Source organism: Fukomys damarensis, unplaced genomic scaffold (assembly GCF_012274545.1).
Source record: "Fukomys damarensis isolate Sample0158 unplaced genomic scaffold, DMR_v1.0_HiC HiC_scaffold_5, whole genome shotgun sequence".
NCBI lineage: Eukaryota > Metazoa > Chordata > Mammalia > Rodentia > Bathyergidae > Fukomys > Fukomys damarensis.
In genome coordinates, this window is record NW_022900917.1 from 19,793,744 (window position 1) to 19,803,235 (window position 9,492).

At 42.5% G+C, this 9,492-nt stretch overlaps 1 protein-coding gene across 1 annotated transcript in view; it reads right to left on the reverse strand.

Moving 5' to 3' along the window:
* The window catches only part of Ndufaf6 (NADH:ubiquinone oxidoreductase complex assembly factor 6), a 37,693-nt gene extending 36,225 nt beyond the window's left edge, over positions 1 to 1,468 (reverse strand). The window contains exon 1 of the mRNA XM_033760052.1: positions 1,391 to 1,468. The gene's annotated coding sequence lies outside the window, so the exon portion shown is untranslated. The remainder of the gene's footprint in view (positions 1 to 1,390) is intronic.
* Positions 1,469 to 9,492: the final 8,024 nt, after the last annotated feature.

Genomic DNA, 9,492 nt, shown 5'->3' on the forward strand with positions numbered 1-9,492 from the left:
GAGAGAGAGAGAGAGAGAGAGAGGGAGGGGGGAAGGGAAAGGGAAAGGAAAGGAAAGGAAAGGAAAAGAGGCTATGTATATAGCTCAGTGGTGAGGTCCTGGCTTCAACCTTCAGCATAGGAAGAAAGGAAGAAAAGGAAGGAAGGCAGGAAGGAGAGGAGAGGAGGGCAGAGGAGGGGAAAAGAAAGAAAGAAAAAAGAGATGCAAGAAGCAAAGCAGTCACCGTATTAGTGCACTTGCAGTTTTATCCATTTTGCTCTTTGTTTCCTTTGTGGTTTTATATTTCCATTTTTCAATACAGAACTTCTCCTTGGGGTATTGAGTTTCTTCCTCTGTCTCCTCCCACCCACGTACCATAAATAGACCATGAGTCAGTTGGGAGATTAGTGCCACTGAATGTTCCATAGACTGAATGCACAAAATCGTACATATGAAGAAGACGGATGGTGGCCCCTACACAAGACACAGATAAGACCTGCCATAGTGGTGATATGACTACAATGGACTGTTTTCACAAGTCATCTCTAATCAGATCTGAAGAAACAAAATCTGTGTATACCCGACAATACAGATGTATATTAAAGATGATTCCAGATTATCCCTGTGACCAGGTCTTTGCACCCTCAGGAAAGAAGTTGGAATTACAACTGTGCACCAAGGGATTTAGCTCAGTGGTTCTGCCGCCTGCCTTACAACTGTGCACCAGAAACTGTTACTCTATGTCATAGCCCTAAGCCGAGTGTCTGGGGAGTATGCTGTGCTGGCCGTAGGAAAATTAGGAGCCTAAGGGCTTTGATGTCGTTTCTTTTTTCTCCTTATCTTCTTTCTTTATCTGTCCTGTCCCTCTGTTTCATTTCTTTCTGGGCACCTGCCATTGATTTAGCATCCATAACTTCACCAAGACCGATTTGATATATGTTGTATTTTATCACATTGTCTTTTTCATCCTCCTGTGCCTTTACCCTGGACGTTTCCCTGTCTGTCTTGTCTGTCCACACACTACAGACTACGAGCAACTTGAGAAAAGGGAACAAGACTCACTACATCCTTTTTTTGTAACTGGGTCCCCCTAAGTTGCCCAAGTGAGGCTCAAACTTGTGATCCTCCTGCCTCAGCTTCCCATAATACCATGATCACAGGTACACACCATTGTGCCCACCTCACATTGCCACTTTTATCAGGGCAGTGGTCATATTGAATTAGGACTCACCTAGAGATCTCATGTTAATTTGATCACCTGCAAAGATCTATTTCCAAGTAAGTTAACAGTCACAAGCACTGGGGCTAGGACCTCAAAATCTTTCAGGGAAACACAATTCAACTCATAACACCCCACTTATGCTGCCTTGTTTTTCCTTGTAGTATGTGTCACTTTCTGACTTAGACTTACGGTTTTGCTGGTTTCTGTATCTCTCCTTTGCTAGCAGGTAAGTGCCGAGAATATAAAATTATAGCTACAGCAGTTAAGAATACATGGCCTGGGTATAGCTTAGTGGTAGAGAGTCTTCTTGACACATGTGAGGCCTTGAGTTTGATCCCAGTGCTGCAAAAAATAAATTAAAGAAGGACTGCTTAGCGTATAATATTTGTTAAGTGAATGACTACTAAACTGGAAAGTCAGCTTTCCTATTTTAAAATCCCAAAGTCTAAAACTTCTTTTTGCATAGTCACTATTCAAACAAAAGTTTCTCAGATGTTTCTCATGTGCATACTCATTAGGACACACTCTTGATGTATCCAAAAGTCTATTTCAAGCCAACAAGTGACCTTCCTTTAAAAACCGAAGGGTGGATAGAAGCACTCAGTGAAAATGGCATTTAGGAGGGAACCTGTGAGAGTAAGCAGAAGTTAATGAGGTGAGGAGTGGTCAAGAGCTGGATTGTGGAACCGGGGTGCAGCTCAATAGTACAGCCCTTGCTTACTACTCTAGAGGCCCTGGGTTCCACCCGCAGCATGACAAATAAGCAAAAACAGAGAGAGATCATTTGGCTGACTTCGTGATAAAAATAACCAGTTCAATGGAGTTACATTATTTTCATGCCCCATTAAAATGCATTTAAGATGAAATTAACCTGCTCCTGATATTAGAAATGCTTCCTCTGCTGTTTATTGAAAAGACTGTGCGTAACCTCGTCAAACTGTGTCATCATTGTATGTCTTTCATCTCTTGCCCATGAGCTGAGGGGCACAGAGTGGCATCTTTGCTATTTGTAGACCAGTGATGATGAACCTATGGCACGGATGTTGTTGCTTTCATTTATGACAAAAGATGTTAATGTATGAGTTGTTTTCTTCTAAACTAAAACCTCAGTATTCAGGTTTAATTGCAGTGTTGGACTTCGCAATAAAAAAGTGAGTTTGGGATTGGAGTTTGGGCACTCGGTCTCTGAAAGGTTCACTAGCACTGCTATAGAAAGTCAAAACACAAGTGATAAATGAAAAGAGAATATTCGTAACATAAACATGATTTTTAAAAAGAGTTAAAAAGCCCTGATTTACAAAAGCTTTTATAAATCAGCAAGAAGACAAATGACCCAAAGAATCGAAAGAAGTACAGAGGCCACGTTAACATATGAAAGATTGTTTAATCTTGTCAGAAGACAGGGAAGTGAAAATTAAAGTGACAACAACATTGCATTTTTGCTCATCTGCTTGGTAAAAGTTTAAAAGATTGATGATTCCCAGGCCTGTGAGAGTGTAATCAGACCCTAACACTTTTGAGAGTGGGACAGTATTGGAATCATATGTTCAAATTCAAACTAATTATCCTCTGAATTTAAAGCCCCATGTTCAGGAGCCCAGCTTCGGAAAGGGGGGGGCCTTCCTCATGATGCATGTCAGCTAAGCTATAGAAGGTCAGTATGGGAATATACTAGTTTTCCTGTCACTAGAACACAATACCTAACATCCACAACTTAAAAGAGAGGATCAATTTGGCTCACATTTTAAGGAGATTCAGCCAAGGGTCAACTGGCTCCAAAGCAGGAATACCATGGTGAAAGGGTGTGACGGAACAAAGCCGCTTAGTTCATGGAGGCTGGGAAGCAGAGCAAGGGAACAGATCCGGAGAGAGAGACACAGACCCACCCAGACACATCCAGAAGCATGTTCCACTAATCCCCTGCCAATCAAGTTGACACTGCTCCCTAATAGCCACAGTCTACCCTTTGTCAACAAGCACATCTCTTTAAGCCATACTTAACCTCCAGATAAAGGTAATAGTTCATAATCCCACCTACCATAATACAACACTTCCATACAACTGGAAATGCAACAATCCCTTCCCCAAAGTCTCAACAGTTCCATCATTTTTTTTAAAGTCAAAGACTCTTCTAAGTCTAAAGGCAAACTCTCAGCTGTGAACCTCTGTTAAAAAAAGTTTTTTTTAAATTATGTAATCCCAAAGTACAATGTCATAGGGTGAACACTCTCATCCCAAAAGGGAGGAATAGAAAGACAGAAAAGAATTAGACCAAAACTAGACTGAAACCAAGAAAAGCAAATATTAAGTCCTGTAGCTCCAGGGAATATGTTAGTGAGTTTCAGAGGGCCTGGACAGCCCTGTCCCTGTGGCCTTGCCAGTGGTAGCCCATATGGCCTCTCTCTTGAATTGGCCTCACTCAGAGTCTACAGCTTTCCTAGGCGGACATTGCACATTCCTGGCATCTCTGACTTCCTGGGATCTCCACTGAACTTTTGGTTTCATTTCTACATCTTCATGCCTGCCCTCTCAGGGGCTGTTTGCCTGGCCTCCCAGGCTTTCCTTTGAAATCTGAACGGAGGCCTCCACGGTCCCACAAATCTTGCATTCTGCATGCTGGTAAAACAAGAATCGTGTGGACAATACCAAGGTCTGCTACCAGCTCAAGCAGTAGCTGGGCCACCTTGGACCATGGCTGAATTGGCCTCTAAGTGCCTGGAGGCTGAGCATAGTGAAATGAATCCCAAGGAAGCCTTTCTCAAGCAAGGGGTCTTGGGGACTTTCTTCTCAAATAAAAGGTTACCATTTTTATATCCTCGAGTCTGTGATGAGTAGAATCTTGCTGATTTCTGAAATGCCTTCTTGGTCCTATTCAAAGTACAGTGGACCCTTTACTTTATTCATGAGGGCTCACTGTAACTCAGGCTGGTCAATTGAGGACTCAAGCTCCTCTACACAGGCTTCAAAGTCTCTCTCCTGTACACAGGCAGATCTCAGGGTCCTTAGAGAGACACTGGCCCAGGATTTCTCAATTAACCCAACATAGGTGAGGATGTTAAATGTTCATTCCAGAACTCTTTAAGGGTTAAATCTGTATCTTAAAGAGGTTTCTGCTTCTCACTCTAAATACGGATAAAAGTAGCCTGAGCACCCATGACATATCCTATATGTTGGGCTGCTTTGAAATTTCATCAATCAGATCAATTAGTCCACTACCCTTAAATTTAGACTCCTGCGAAGTATCGGGATATGGGCAAAACATAGACAAATTTTCTGCCAGTGTAACATATGGCATCTAGTCCAACTGTCAATGGAGTCCTTGTACCCAACTGAAATATTCAGAGCCTTGGTCTTTATGTCTTGCATTTCTATTAGAGTTCTGACAAATCTTCTGAGCCCTGAGCAAAATCACCCATCAAGCTCTTTTTACAGCATTTAGCCCATATCTCTAAACCTTTCCAAACTCTTCCTACAAACCAGTTCCAAAGGCTTCTAAAACACATGGCCAGGTACACTGACAGCAGCCACACCACTGTAGTACTGATTTTCTGTATTAGCTTTCCCATCACTGGTTCATGCACCCAATACCAGCTCACATTTTTAAGGGATTCGCTCCATAGTCAGCTGCTTCCAAAGCAGGAACACCATGGCTTGGAAAACTGCTTAGTTCATGGTGAGCATGAAGCAAAGCATGAGAAGAGTGTCAGAGAGGAAGGGGAAGAGGCCAACCATACCCCAATACCACACTTCCATGACACCCAGACACACCCCAAAGCGTGTTCCATCAATCCCTCAAGTAGATCCCAAAATGAGTCAATTTGACACTCCACCCTAACTGCCATATCAAATACATAGAGGTGCCCATTTGGTTTCAAACAAATCATGAATTCACTTCTTTGTTTTTTAAGATAGGCTCTTGCTATGTTGTCCAAAGTGGCCTTAAAATCACTATGTAGCCCAGGCTGGTACTGAAGTTGTGATTGTCCTGCCTCCACTTCCTGAGCATTGAAGTTATAGGTGTGCACCACCGAGCCTGCCAAGATTATAAATTTTTATGCTTCTGAATTTATAGAGTAAGTCTTCCACTCTAAAGAATTATTAAACATCACAGTCAACATTATCGAATATCAACAACAGGCAAGCATCTGATTAGAATTTAAGTTATGAATGTTTAAGAAAACTCTTGAGCTTTTAGACCACTCCCACCTTCAACGAATCTCAGACGTATATAAAATTTTAAGCCCCAAAGTTAAGCTTAGAAGATAGGAGATCAAAAGGATGTGCACCAGGAAGTCTTCCCATGAATCTAGGGCAGTGGAGTTCTCACTTTTGCTCCCAAATTTCACATTTCACTCTGCTCTCGCCATCTCTGGCTGCTTTGGTCTGCAATAATGAGAGGAAGCTGCTACTTAAATCAAGAATTTCCCACAACCTTTCCTTCTTCCCCTTTCCCTCCCTGTGTCCCCGTCCCACTCCCTCCCTGGGACTAAACCCAGGGCTACATCCCCAGGACTTTTTTTCCAAGACAGGATTTCACTAAGTTGCTCAAGCTGAGCATGAACTTGCAAATTTGCGACCCTCCTGCCTCAGACTTGGAGAGTGCTGGAATTGTAGGCACACACCACCACATGTACTACCATTTTCTCTTATTAAAGGAGTGGGGTGTTTATATCCAGGGAAAATGACTCCCAACTCCAGGGGGCAAGAAGAGTCGTCTCTCTCATGTTGCACTGCACATCACACTGAGAGGAACCTGAACTTTTTCTTGGCTAGGGAGGTAAAGGTGCAAGGAAATGGGTAAGGTTCCCTAGAAATGTAGTGAAAGTACATCCAGCACCTGTCTCCCAAGGCTGTTGCCCCTGATGTATGCCCTCTCAGGTCAGTGTCAGTTTGGAGCAGAGGTCCCACTCTTTCTGGGACAGCCCCCTGCAGTGATGCAGGCAGGTGGGGACAGGGGATTTGCTCACTGATCAACCGCTCGCTGGGTGCAGAGCTTTTGTCAGATCCTCTTGGTCCCAGGGCTGCCCTGTCCAAGACCACTGCTTCTGTCTTCACAGCTTTTATGACCCCATGAAGTCTCTACCACCTCTGTCCTGTCTCACCATCTCCAGGAGAACCCTTCCACCACAGCTAGGGCCCCCCCCATCCATTTGAAACTGCTGAAGTTTAACACTAGTGGGATTTTTTTTTTTAACTCTGAAAGGCATTATTCTTCGTTTTCAATTCAAGTCTGAGAATTAAAACCCACTGCATTGTTCTCTGCAACACAGACCTTACTTAAATTTATATTATGACTGGTATGTTAGTGAACAGTTGCTGAGGCAGCACTGCCAGGAGTTTGAGGTCTGCCCTGGCCTCATAATGAGACCCTGTCTTGAAAACAAAAAAATAAAAAGAATGTTAAATTTAAAAAGAAACAGGCTTTTTTTGGAGAGAGAAATGAAGACAAAAACTGCAAATACAACTCCATTTGCTACTGTTTTGAGCACCAGACTCCTAAATTTAGAATTAGAAAGGGGTAGCTGGGTGCGGTGGTGCATGCCTCTAGTCCCAGCTACTTAGGAGGCTGAAGGAGAATTCCAAGTTTGAAACTAGAATAGGCAATTTAGCAAGTACGTGATCAAAGCAAAAAATAAAAAGGGCTGTGGCTGTAGCTCAGAGGTTAGAGCACCCCTTGGTTTGATCCCAGTATCACAAAAATCAATTCAAAAGGAGACAGAAGTTTGTCTTTGTTTTTTGTTGTTGTTTGTTTGTTTGTTTGAGAGAAGGTCTCCCTAGGCTAGCCTGAAACTCTGACCCTCCTTCCTCAGCCTCTGGAGCACTGGGATTACAAGCTTGTACCACTTGAAGTTTATTTTAATTGAGAGTCCTCAGGCTGCATCACGGTGTATGTCCATGGAACCTGTGAAAACCGTAATCTAGTCTACAGCTACAGAACCAAGCAAGAAAACAATGAAAACAAGTATGCAATTGTCCTAGTAGAACAATTAACATTCCAAGTGATTATAAATTATATTTGTATTATTGTTTGTGTTATTTGGAATTACTTCAATACCAGGAAGTTACACCCAATTGGATAAACTAATACTTAAAATATTAAAAGATAAAGTCTTATTTTTAGGATTTATTTTTTTCAATTAGTCTTTAGTTGTGTTTCTTAAAGGTATAACTCAGTTTCCTCTTTCAGAAAAAAAATGATCCTTTCATAGGCTATTGGGCCCTCCTAATTCATGTGCTGGGGAATTTGCAATACTGTAGTAATTCAGTAAAACAGTGTATTTGAGGTGGAGGACATTCTGTATTTTATGAGGAAGAAAAAAAAGAAACATTTTTTGAAAATGAGTAACTTTTAAAGAAACATGAATAAATGACTACTTGCTTCATACACTTTTTTTTTTTCTTCAGTACCAGAAATCAAACTCAAGACCTTACACTTACCAGGCAGACATGGCAACGCTGAGCTGCATCCCCAGCCCCTGAACTTTTAAATATATTAAAGGAAGCTAACGTTCAAGATGAGTATTTTTAATATGTGTAAGGTCCTGGGTTCAAGCCCCAGCAACCCAGAAAGAAAGAGGAAAGGAAAGGAGGGGAGGGGAGAGGAGAGAAAGAAGAAAAGATAAGATAAGAAGGGGAAAGAGCACCCCTTTAGGAGCAGGGGTGCTGCACTGAACTCAGGGCCTCCATCACTGAGCAACAACCCCTACCCCGTTCTATGCATTTAACTAGGGGAGTGTCTTTGTCAATTCTTTTTATTCTCTAACCACTTCTTTCTCTGCCCTCTTTTGCCTTCTCTCCTGAAATTACATCTCCAGCTGGCTATTTCTCTACTATAAAGAGAAGAAGCTCAACTTCCTCCCTGGGCTGCTTCACCTTTATGAATCCACTTTCTGCCCCAGCCGGCCCAGGGCACAGAAGCTTTATAGTGCGATTTCGGGAGACCTCAGCCCCTATAACCCCTCTCCATTGTTGCTGTGAGGATCCCTGCAGCACCATCTACTCTCTGTCTGGTGACGCACTGACCCAGGAGCTCCCAGGGCAAGAAGGCGATGACCTCAATCCAACTTCAGTCTGGTTTTATCAATGCTACAGATCAGCCAGTTCATCCACACAAAAGGGTTGCTTCAGCTACAAATTACACATGGACGGCTGAGCTTCTCTTCTGTTTCCCACACCAGACAGTCATCTGGGTGAATGACAGGCTCTGATGTTTGGAGGTATGAATGATACTTTGGTGAACAGTGTCTGGTCACAAGCATGGAGCTCGGGACATTTCTAAATCTGCAAGTATAGATGTGTAAATGTTAGTGTAACATATCCTCAGTGGAAAATTGTTTTCCAGTTTAAATCTTAAAGTAGACAATTTAAATAGGCATTAACCAATTATACCAATTACTCATTTTAGTACTAGCTCAGCATAAGTTCCTTTGTGAGGCACCTGTGATTTAAACAAGACATATCAGCTGGAGATTTAGCTCAGTGGTTCTGCCACCTGCTTCGCAAGTACAAGGTCCGGAGTTCGATCCCCGGTACCCACCCAAGAAAAAGCTATGTTAAACAAGACCTGTCAAACAGACACCTATAAAAATCAGCTAAGAAAAACCTAGGTTTCAACATTTGAGGGAGAAACTGCCCTTAGAATCTATCTTTTGTTGTCCTTATCCATGATGGGATGATTCAAGGGTTTTTGTCTGTGTTTTGCTTTGTTTTGTTTTGTTTGATTTTTGAGACAAGGTCTTGCTAAGTTCCAACGTTGCCCAGTCTGGGCTCCATCTTGCAATCCTCCTGCCTCAGCCTCCCACAGTGCTGGGATTATAGGAGGCTTTGCCCAGCTTCAGGTGTTTCTTTGCATAGTTAAAATGGCTAAGGCTTGATGATGATGATCATCATCTTCAGTTCTTTATTATTAAATAATAATATACTTGCCAATTTTCTCCTCTGTCAGGGGACTGGAGAATCCCAGACTTTTTTAGTTAGTCCAGGCTGACCTCAAATTGTGATCCCTCTGCTTCAGCCTCCTGAGTAGCTAGGATTACAGGCCTGTGCTACCACACCTGGCTGCCTTCCCAATATTAACTAAATATTCTCAGCTTATGGTGAGGAAGAGGGGGAGGATAAGAGAGCACAGAGCCAAGAGACCATCTGCTCCAGGCCTCACAATTTATAAAGAACTGAATTTAGACTCCTAACACTGCCTCCAAACAGACATACACAAAGATTCTCCTACAGGATGGAAAGAAGACACTGCCCCTCCCTAGGCAAACTTAAAATTGAGATATATGATCAAACTA